Source organism: Marmota monax, unplaced genomic scaffold, assembly GCF_021218885.2.
Source record: "Marmota monax isolate L192 unplaced genomic scaffold, Marmota_monax_Labrador192_F-V1.1 WCK01_AAM20220418_F8-fsc00182, whole genome shotgun sequence".
NCBI lineage: Eukaryota > Metazoa > Chordata > Mammalia > Rodentia > Sciuridae > Marmota > Marmota monax.
In genome coordinates, this window is record NW_026693043.1 from 531,488 (window position 1) to 543,385 (window position 11,898).

An 11,898-nucleotide genomic window follows, 5' to 3' on the forward strand; every position below is an offset into this window, starting at 1 on the left:
TATATATTTATTGTTTTAGTTGTAAGTAGGTACAATATCTTTATTTTGCCTTATGTGGTGCTGAGGATCAGACCCAGTGCCTCACGCAGGCTAGGTGAGCGCTGCACCACTGAGCCCCAGCCCCAGCCCAGCAAAAATCATCTTTGACTTCTTTTCTGGTAGGTTCTGGCAGGCCCTGGAGCCTGGCCTCCATGGAGCCATTCTGAGGGCTGTGTGTCCTCCCCTGGCAGCGTGGTTCCTTCTGATTCTGTGGCATGGCCCTGTTTCAAGAACACCGGCCAATGCTCGTGGCGCCTTATTTCTCTGGAGGTCATGATTATCATGCTGTTGGCAGGGGTCGCCTTCACTTAGTCCCCACGCTCTCTGCAGCATCCTCCCTCAACCTAAGAACAAGAACAAAAGAGCTGGAAATAGACAGTCACCTCTTGGTATCTCTGGGAGACTGGTTCCAGGCCCTGTGCAGATACTAAAATCTCCGAATGCTCAAGCCCCTTATATAACATGGCATAGTATTTGTATAAAATCTACACTCATCCTCCCAGACATCTTTTTTTTTATACCACCAATTGAACCCAGGGGCACTCAAATACTGAGCCACATCCCCAGCCCTATTTTGTATTGTATTTAGAGACAGGGTCTCACTAAGTTGCTTAGCGCCTTGCTTTTGCTGAGGCTGGCTTTGAACTCGAGATCCTCCTGCCTCGGCCTCCCAAGCTGCTGCAATTATAGGCATGCGCCATGGCGCCCAGGTTTTTCACATCATTTTTAAAAATGTTTATTCTTAAGTTTTAGGTGGACACAATATTTTTATTTTACATTAATGTGGTGCCGAGGATCAAACCCAGTGCCTCACGCATGGTAGGCAAGCGCTCTACACTGAGCCACAACCCCAGCCCCTCACATCATTTTTAAGGGTTAGGCTCTGGATGCTTCTGGCTTAGGAGGTCACATAGGGAAAGTTGTAGTCAAGCTGCTGGCCAGGGTTGGAGTCTCTGAAGACTCAACTGGGACTACAGGATCCACCTCCAACATCAAAGCTGTGGCTGTTGGCAGGAGGTCTCAGTTCCTTACCATGTGGGCTTAGGACAAGGATTCCCCCAGTGGGAGAGATGACAGAGAGAGAGACACAGAGAGATACGGACTGGGAGATGAGCCACTGTTTGTTTTTTCCCCATTACCAGGGGTCGAGCCCAGGGTTTCACTCACACTGTGCGGGCTCCCCACTACTGAGCCACCCCCCAGCTCCACTCTCTCATGGCCGACTCTCCAGGTCACTACCGTTGTGTCTGGCTTCTCATCAAGTTCAGTGCACTCTCAACAGGAGGGGATGACACAAAGGCGTGAATTCGGGGAAACAGAGATCACTGGAGGGCCATCTTGGAGGCTCCCTACCACAGATAGGAAGAGAAGCTCAACAGAAAACGACCTGACCCTTCAGATAACCTATAAAATTTGCTCTAAGGCTGGGTGCAGTGGCCTACCCTGTAATCCCAGCAGCTCTGGAGGCTAAGGCAGGAGGATCATGAGTTCAAAGCCAGCCTCAGCAACTTAGTGAGGCCCTAAGCAACTCAGTGAGACCCTGTCTCTAAATAAAATACAAAATAGGGCTGGGGGGGTACTGGGGATTGAACTCAGTGGTTGAGTGCCCCTGAGTTCAATCCCCAATAACCCCCCAAAAAAATTTGCTCTAGAGGTGATAGCAAAAGGCATCCATCCCTGTGTAAATGCTGGTCACCGCTCATCAGGCCCTGTGTCTACACATTTTAGCAGACACTGTGGAGAGATATAGACTCATCTAGAACATGAGTTCTGTGTACACACATTCCACTTCTTCAGTACCATGAGGTTGTTAGTATCCCAAGGATATTTTTAATCAATAGACACCAAAGAAGTAGAAGATGTACTTGCTAGTCTTAGAAAGGTAAGAATCATGAAAAAAATCTCAGGGGCTGGGGATATGGCTCAGTTGGTAGAGTGCTTGACTCACATGCACAATCCCCAGCAACACACACACACACACACACACACAATCTCAACTTCATTTAACTCACGTACTTTTTGTGATGGTGTTACCAATTGGCTGAGGGGGCTTTGCTCAGTTCAGATAGAAATCACCAATGGGTGAAGTGCAGCTCCCTTAGTGTTAGCAGCTCTGAGCTTTGAATGCCGGCAGCTCTTGGTGTCAGCGGCCCTCCTTGCTGCTTTCCAGGAAGCTGAAACCAGCAGTTACTGGAACTTTCTAGAATTCTTCAAACGGTCCAATCTAGTGGCTCCCAGCAGTTCTTCTTGCTCCCTACTGTTCTCTGTTACCTAGCCACACTCAGATAACCAGCCCTCAGCACAACCAGCTCAGCCTACTCAAGATAGAAATCACAGCCTAGCGCGGTGGTGCACACCTGTAATCCCAGCGGCTCAGGAGGCTGAGGCAGGAGGATCTCGAGTTCAAAGTCAGCCTCAGCAACTTAGTGAGGCACTGAGCAACTCAGTGAGCCCCTGTCTCTAAATAAAATACCAAAAGGGCTGGGGATGGGGTCAGTGGTTGAGTGCCCCTGAGTTCAATCCCTGGTACCAAAAACAACAACGGCAACAACAAAAAACAGGCAAAATTAAATCCCTGTGTGAGAGGCTTTGTTAGCATCATGCTGCAGCATAAGGAGGAGCAGGCCACTGATTGATGTGTTGGGGCGTGGAAAAAGCAGACGTGCAGACAAAAGGTGGCTCACGCATGTGGCAGTGTCCTGCCAGCTAGCTGCAGACTTTCTGCGTAGCTATGGGTGGGTAGGTAGAGGGGTTGCTGCTTCTTAATTTTTTTGAAAGCTTTTTTTCTTCTCAGTTATAAATGGACACAATACCTTTATTTTGTTTTATTTTTTTATGTGGTGCTGAGGATCGAACCCAGGGTCTCACACATGCGAGGCAAACGCTGTACCACTGAGCCACAGCCCCAGGGCCTAGAGAGGCTTCTTATGAACCTGATTGGGGACAGCTGAAGAGGCTGCAGAGGGTGGAGTCATCCAGAGAGGCTGGGGGTGGGGGCAGAGTCATCCGGAACATCCTGAGACCAAAGCTACTGTGGTCAAAGCAAACGATTCTGAGCAGCTGTGGAGCATCTGGGGGCAGCCCTGACTGTCAAAGATGGGAAAAGAAAAAGTCCCTTTTGGGAGCATTAGAGACTCCTCTTTAGTCTCAGTAAAATATACATAACATAAACTTGAATATTTTCACCCTTTTTAAGTGTACCACTTAGTGGTATTAAGTCTGACCTAAAATAGCCTGTGACATATTTTAAGTGTGGCATAAAGGGTTTTCCCTATGTAGTAAGCTGCAGCCTAACTTGGTGTCTAAGCAGAATGCAACTTGCTCTTGTAACAAGTGGTGGCCTCTCAGCCAGCCACAAGCAGCCAAAGTTCAAACCACATTTGAATAAGGCAGACTGGACCTGTAATCAACAGGCTGTGGCTCTACCTTGCTTCCATTTTTTCCTCTACATCACTTCCTGTATTGGTCAGCCTTCTGTCTCTGTGACCAAAATACCTGACAAGAGCGACTTAGAAGTGGAAAAGTTTATTTGAGTTCATGATCTCAGATGTTCAGTCCATGGTTGGCCGACTTCATTGCTCTGGGCCCAAGCTGAGGCAGGTCATCATGGCCAGAGCAGGTGGTGGAGGACAGCTGCTCAAATCTCGATAGCCAGGAAGCAGAAAGAAAGAGGGAAGGGGTCACAGGAAAGATGGACTCTTCCAGGGAACACACACAGTGACCCACCTCCTCCAGCCAAGCCCCTCCTGCCTACAACTACCACCCAGTGAGTCGATTCAAATTAGGATGAACTGGTTAGGTTAAGGGTCCCATAATCCAATCATCTTACCTCTGAATATTCCTGGATTAATACAGGAGCTTTTGGGGGACACCTGATTTCCAAACTATAACACTTCATTTTTGGGGGTATTATTATTATTTTTATTTGTCAATGGAATTTTATTTTATTTATTTATATGCGGTGCTGGAGGATCGAACCCAGTGCTTCACACATGCTAAGCAACCGCTCTACCACTGAGCCACAACCCAGCCCCTAACACTTCCTTTTGTCTGACTATAAATATAACCTGACCATGTGACGGGATAGAGGATGGAGCATTCTAAACCTCCTTTTTTTTTTTTTTTTTTGTACCAGAGATTGAATCCAGGGGCGTTTAACCACTGAGCCACATCCCCAGTCCTTTTTATTTTTTTTATTTAGACACAGGATCTCACTGAGTAGCTTTAGGATTTTACTAAGTTTCTGAGGCTGGCTTTGAACTTGTGATCCTCCTGCATCAGCCTCCTGAGTCACTGGGATTATAGGCGTGGGGCACCGCACGGGGCTCTAAACCATTTTTGGTCCATACTTCTGTATGATTCTAGAACTGCAAATAAAGCCAATTAAGGTCTGCAAAATTAGATGTCTTGTAATTTTTTTTGTCTTTTAACAAAGCACATTCACACTATTATACAACCATCACCACCATCCACTTCCAGGGTATTTTCATCCTCCCAAGCTAGAACTCTGTATCCATTCAACCCGAACTCCCCATTTCCCTCACTGCCAGCCTCTGGCCAACACCATCCTACCTCCTGTCTTTATGAATTTGCTTACTCTAGTTGTCTTATAGAGTCATATCATATTTGTCTTTTTGTGACTGACTTATTTTATTTAGCATAGTGTCTCCCTGGTTCATCCTGTTGTAGTATATTTCAGAATTTCCTTCCTTTGCATGCTTGTAATCCCAGAGGCTCGGGAGGCTGATACAGGAGGATTGTGAGTTCAAAGCCAGCCTCAGCAACTTAGAGAGGCCCTAAGCAACTCAGCGAGACCCTGTCTCTAAATAAAATACAAAATAGGGCTGGGGATGTGGCTCAGTGGTTAAGTGACCCTGAGTTCAATCTCCAATACAAAAAAAAAAAAAAAGAATTTCTTTTAAGGGCTGAATAGTGTTCCATTGTATGTACATACCACATTTTGTTTATCCACTCATTCATTGATGGATACCTGGGTTGCTTCTACCCTTTTCCTACTGTGAATAATATTACTATGAGCACAGGGATGTGCAAATATCTGTTGGAGTTCCTGCTTTCCGTTCTTTTGAGTACATACCCAGAAATGGAATTACTGAATCATATGGTAATTTGTTTTTCTTTTTGGGATAGTGCTGGAATTGAATCCATGCTAAGCAGATATTCTACCACAGAGCTACATCCCCAGACCTCATATGGCAATTCTGTTTAATTTTTCTTTTTACAAACTTTCATATTGTTTTCCTAACAACCTAGTTTTAAATAATAATAATAATAACAACCAGTGTGCTGAGCACTTTGTATACTATTTCAAACAAGTACTGCAAGGTGTGGTGGCGCATACTTGTAATCTCAGCAACTTGGGAGGCTGGGGCAGGAGGATTGCAAGTTTGAGGCCAGCTTCAGCAACTTAGTGAGACCCTGTCTCAAAAAATCAAAAGGGGGGCTGGGGATGTGGCTCAAGCGGTAGCGTGCTCGCCTGGCATGCGTGCGGCCCGGGTTCGATCCTCAGCACCACATACAAACAAAGATGTTGTGTTCGCCAAAAACTAAAAAATAAATATTAAAAAAATTCTCTAAAAAAAAATAAAAATAAAAAAAATAAAAAGGGTTGAATGCAAGGTGTTATTCTCATTTTTCGAGATATTAGCTAACTTAATGTCACAAAACCAGTTGGGACACAAAGTCAGCAGAAGTAGATCACTTAATAGGGAAATTGTGATGAGTCCTTATTAATAAAGCAAAAATTTAGCCCAAGAAACTTGAGGCCACAGAATGTAGGTTCTAATTACCTACAGAAAGGTCCCAAAAGTATGTGGTGAACCAAGTATTTATTTGTTTATTTGGTATTGGGAATTGAACCCCATGGGCTCTACCTCTGATTTGTATCTTCAGCCGTTTTATTTTTTATTTTGAGACAGGGTCTCATAAAATTGCCCAAGCTGGCCTTGAACTTGCCATCCTCTGGCTCAGCCTCCTGAGTCACTGGGATTACAGACTCCATCACATGTGGTATGAACCAAATTTTGAAGATGTTCCAAGTTCACGCATCCAGAGGGAAGAGGACAACTGGCCATAGAAGAGGCCACACCTTGCCTCAGACTCTGCAAATCTGTGCCTGGTTTTCTTATTAGCGTTGTGGATGCTGCTTCATACAGTGTCCCCCCTTGCCAGTAACTTTTCCAGTAGCACCAGCCCAAGTGGCAGAGAAAGTGGTACTGAGCCTTGACCGTTGCAAAGCTGACTTTTGCTCAGAATCGGCCAGGTGTGGGTTGCTGGGCTATTGTGTCAAAGCAGCCCCGCAGACACAGGGGTATGTTGTCTCTAAAATCCAATAAGACCCCAAACATTGTGCCTGTTTTTCAAAGCTGGGGAATCCAACTTGGAGCCTCCTAAATGCTAAGTGAGTGCTCGACCAGTAACCTGCAACTTCAGGCCTTTTTATTTTATTTCGAGACAGGGTCTCATAAAATTGCCCAAGCTGGCCTTGAACTTGGCATCCTCCTGTCTCAGCCTCCTGAGCCGCTGAGCTTATAGGTGCGTGCCACTGTGCTGGCTCCTACCCTCTGATTTGATGGTTCACTAGCAGGCCTCCCAGGACTCAGCATAAAATCAGACTTATAGCTATGACATGTCACACCAAAAAGATCCAAAGCAAAATCAGCAGAGGGAAGAAGTACATGGAGCAAAGTCCAAGAGAGACCGGGCTCAAGTTTCCAAGGGTCCTCCCCGAGTGGAGTCAACAGGACATGTTTCATTTCCCCAGCAACCAATGAGTTGTGACAACACTTGTGCCATGTTGTCTACCAGGAAAACTCATTAGCTGGTGTCCAGGGTTTTCAGTGGAGGCTGGGCACGTTGGCACTCTCTACCCAGCACATACCACACTCTCAGAAGGAAAGCAGGTATCCTGCGTGAACCATATTGTTTGTGCAAACAATTGAGGCAAAGTGAGCCACTTTTATCAGTTCTAGAAATAGGGGAAACCTTCTCTAAATAGAAGTTTCTGGATGCTAGTCTAGAGCCAACCTAGCATGCAGGGGACCACAGGATACAGGTGTCAGAGGCTGTTTGCTGTGTCGGTGCTTTTTTGTACAACCTGTATCCATGCTCCAGGTGGAGTGTACAGAAATGGTCACTGCAGTGTGCACAGTGGAGGCAGAGATCCCCAGGGGATCTGGGTCCACCTCAAGGACTGTGCATAGGTTCAGTGTGGTGGGTGCCTATTGCCCATGCAGCAATCAGAAGCCATGGATTATATGTACACATATTAATGAAATAGACCTGAATAATTCAGTCCTTGGTGAAAAATAGGTAAGAAAGAGGATAAAATATATCACCCAATACCACTAATGTGAAATGTAAAATATGTGCACACAAAAAATGCATGCTTAGGGGCTGGGGTTGGGCTCAGTGGTAGAGCACTTGCCTAGCATGTGTGAGGCACTGGGTTCAATTCTCAGCACCACATACAAATAAATAAATAAAGTAAAAAAAATTCATCATCAACTAATAAAAATGCATGCATTTAGGTTTCAATTTATAAAAATTTCCAAAACAGGAAAAGTACACTATGTTGTCAGGAGTCTGGATACAAATTACCCTCTGGGAGGTGGTGTCCTGAAGGGCGCAGGAGGCACTTCTTTGATCACATTCTCTTTCTTGAGCTGGGCTCACTTTGTGAAAAGTGATTGAGCTGTGCATGTGTAATGTGTGTCTTTTTCGTGTGTATATTACATAGCTATCACATTTACATTAAAATTAAAAAATACAGGGTCCTGGTGTATAGCTCAGTGGTAGAGCGCTTGCCTAGCATGCATGAGGCCCGGGGTTCCATCCCCAGCACCACAAAACAAAACAAAACAAAAACAAAAACAACACACACATACCAAAAAGAAAAGAAAACAACAGCAATTCTCATTTTGCATGCACATGTATAAAACAACAGACATACAGTTGGATTTTTGTATCTCTGTTTTTTTTCTTTTGGTACTGGGAATTAAACCCAAGGATGCTTAACCTCTAAATCACATCCCTAGCCCTTTTTATTTTTTATTTAGAGACAGGGTCTCAATGAGTTGCTTAGAGCCTCACTAAATTGCTAAACTGGCCTTGAACTTGGGATCCTCCTGCCTTAGCCTCCTGAGCCTCTGGGATTACAGGCATGCGCCATGGCACCTGGCATGTATCTGTGCATTCTCTATCCATTGATTCATTGATTCAACTCAACACAGATTAAAAATGTTCTTTCTTTTCTTTTTGATCATAGGGATTGAAACCCAGGGGTGCTTTACTATGGAGCTACATCTCCAGCCCTTTTTAATTTTTTTTTTTTTTTAGTTTGAGAAAGGGTCTTTCTAAATTGCTGAGGATCTCACTAAATTGCCAAGGCAGGCCTCAAACCTGTGCTCGTCCTGTCTCAACCTCTCTAGTAACTAGGTTATAGGCATGTGCCACTATGCCTGGCTGCAGATTGAAAAGATTCTGAAAAAAAATTGCATCCAGCCTCGGTGTTGCACACCTATAATCCCAGGACTTGGGAGGCTGAGACAGGAAGATCCCAAATTTTAGGCTAGCCTTGGCAACTTAGACCCTCAGCACTTTAGCAAGACCCTATCTCAAAATAAAATTTAAAAAAGTTCTGAGGATGTGGCTCATTGGTAGAGCACTTGCCTAGCATGCAAGGCCCCCTGATTTAATCCCCAGTCTCTCTCTCTCTCTCTCTCTCTCTCTCACATACACACACACACACACACTTGCGTCTATACTGAACATGTGCAGACGTATTTTCTTGTCATTAGTCCCTAAACAATATAGTATAGCAACTATTGATTCAGCACTTAAATGTATGAAGTATTATAACTCATCTAGAGAGGATTTAAAGTCCATGGGAGGATGTGTGTAGCTTATAGGCAAATACTATGCCATGTTGTAGGAGGGACTTGAGTACCTGCAGATTTTGGCATCCGGCAGGGGGTATGTTTCTTGGAACCAATGGACACCAAGGGCCATCGAACCTTAAGCTGGGCTGTAGCTCGGTGTTAAAGCACTTGCCGAGCAGGTGTGAGGTCCTGGATTAGACTCCAGCACTGCCAGGTGTGCTGGTGTACATCTGTGATCCCAGAGAGTCAGGAGGCTGAGGCAGGGGGATCTCAAATTTGAGGCTAACCTGGACAATTTAGGGAGAACTTGTCTCAAAATAAAAAATAAAAGAGCTGGGGATATGGCTCAGTGGTAGAGCATCCCACTCACAAAAAAAAAAAAAAAAAAAAAAAGGTCTGTCTTTAACTATCCAGTTTTCTTGGGATTAGTGATCCCCTTTCCAAGCACTCTGACCCAGAAGAGTCTCTGATTCCGTAGAAGGACTCAGTTCTCATTTGGGCCTGGAAGATATTTACAATGATCCGTCTCTGGGGCAGGCCTGTGTCTAGTTCCAGCATCTAGAGAACAGGGCCCTCTCATTGGGAAAGGCTGCTCCAGAGTCCACGAGCCCAAAGAGCCAGAATCTAGCAGCATTCTCTTTGCCAAGGGCAGGAGAGAAGCCCAGAAAGAGGACCCCATAGGATGGTGTATCAGTTATCTGCAGCTGTGTAACAAAATGTAGCAGGGTAAAACAATAATTAACACTTGTTATCTCACAAGGCCTGTGAGTCAGGAATGTGGGAGTGACTATCTGGGTGATTCAGACCAGGGCCTGAATCAAGCCTGGGCTGCAGCCTCTGAATTCTTGGGGCTGGAGGATCCACTTGCAAGATGGCTGACTCATGTAATCTGCTAGCAGTGCTGGCTGTGGGTCGGGGGCCTCAGTTTCTCATCACGTGGGCCTTTCCACATGGCTGCTGGAGTGTCCTCATGACACAGTAACTGGCCCTCCCCAGAATGAGTGGTCCAAGAGGGAGCAGGTGGAAGCTGCAGTGTCTTTAGTAGACTAACCTCAGAAATGACACCCGAGCACTTCCTCCGTCTCCCGTGGACTGAAGGGATCAGCCCTGCTTCTGTGGGAAGGGCGTGTGCGAGGGAGGGAACACTAGGAAGCAAAGATCATCTGGGGTCATCTTTGAGGCTGCCTATCATAGGTGGCTTCTGGGGGACAGCAAGGGCACTTGTACTCTGGCCTACATAAATGATCACTCAGAAGTATTCTCCTTCCTAAAGTCTGATTTTGTGTTTGCTGTGCCAGCTAGGATTAGGTGTGGTTTTAACAAGATGAAGGCTTATTTCTCTTTTATGTCAGAAAAGTCTGGAAATAAGCAGACTAAGGCCCAGGTACTATTTTTCTACTTCTTCCCTCATAGAACATGGCTTCCATCCTGAACGGCACAAAATGTCTAACATCAAACCCACATTCTTGGGGGCTGGGGATGTAGCTCAGTTGGTAGAGTGCTTGCCTCACATGCACAAGGCCCTGGGTTCAATCCCCAGCACCACATACACACACACACACACACACACACACACACACACTAAACCACATTCTAGGCAGGAAATAGGAGTGGGGCTAGAAGCCAAACCCCTTTCCTAGAAACCCCATTCGTCAACTTCTATGTACACATCAGTGTCATCCTAACTGAAAGAGAGGCTGGGAAACACCGTGGCCTATTTGGACACAATGTTGCCTCCAGTAATAGAGGGGTACTGCAAGTCAGGAAGAAGGGGACAAGAGGGATCAGGTGGGCATGTCTACCACTTTTTCTAAGCATAATTTTCACAAAATAATTGGGTCTCTCAGTTTCCTTTATTCAGAGCAGAAGGGAGACTAATGGGAGATATGGATATTTCTGGACTAAATAAACTTACGTTCAGTAAACACCTGCCCCTCTTCTTTTGCAGTGAATCCAGGGCCTCACATATGCTAAGCAAGTGCTCTACCACTGAGATACACCCCGAGCCCTTTATATTGTTTACTTTTTTACTTTAAGATAGAGTCTCCATAAATTGCCAAGGCTGGCCTCAAACTTGTGATCCTCCTGGCTCAGCCTCCTGAGTTGTTGGAATTACAGGCTGGGCCACCATGCTAGCTGGTACTATTATTTTGAAAAGGAAAGTGACTTCTGGGTGTGGTGGTGTACACCTGTGATTCCAGCAACTGGGGGAGCTGAAGCAGGAGGATAACAAGTTCAAGGCTAGCCTCTGCAACTTAGAAGACCCTCAACAACTTAGCAAGATGCTATCTCAAAATTAAAAAATAAAAATGGCTGGGGATGTAGTTCGGTGGTTAAGCACCTCTGGATTCAATCCCCAGTACCCCGCCCCCCCACCAAAAAAAAAAAAAGATGGAGAATAATTTCTAGAATTTATTGAGCACTTATTACATGCCTGATGCTGTTTTAAGCACTTTACACACACCCGTTCATTTAATCCTCCTGCAGTAGGTAGAATTATTATCACTATTCCCATTTTACAGATAAGAATACTGAGGTCCTTTGAAGTTCACTTACCCAAGGACACTGACAAGTTGGGGCAGTTTGGCTTTGGATGCTCTTCTCTTAACTATCCTGCTGTGCCATAGCATGTGACAATCATAGATGTGCCTTTCATGATGCCTCCTGTTTGAGAAAACTACAACAAATCCAGTTTTATAGACCTTAATTAGCTTCATTTGCAGTTCTAGAATTAGGCAGCAGTATAGGCCAAAGATGGTCCAGAATGTTCCATCTCACCACATGGGCAGGTTATATCTATAGCCAGACAAAAGGAAGTGACACACAAGAATAGAAGTAGGGTACAGAGGTAGTCTAAGTGGTTACAACTCAAGTGTGTCTTATGGGAATGTGGTTTGAACAGTTGACTGCCTGTGATTGGCTGAGACTCAGCTACTTATGACAAGACTGGGTTACATGGGCG

General features: G+C 45.2%; 1 non-coding gene across 1 annotated transcript; it reads left to right on the plus strand.

Annotated features, from left to right (window-relative positions):
• Nucleotides 1-10,410: 10,410 nt before the first annotated feature.
• Nucleotides 10,411-10,484, plus strand: Trnav-cac (transfer RNA valine (anticodon CAC)). The gene has a single exon. It is a non-coding gene; the product is annotated as a tRNA-Val (tRNA).
• The last annotated feature ends 1,414 nt before the right edge of the window (nt 10,485-11,898 follow it).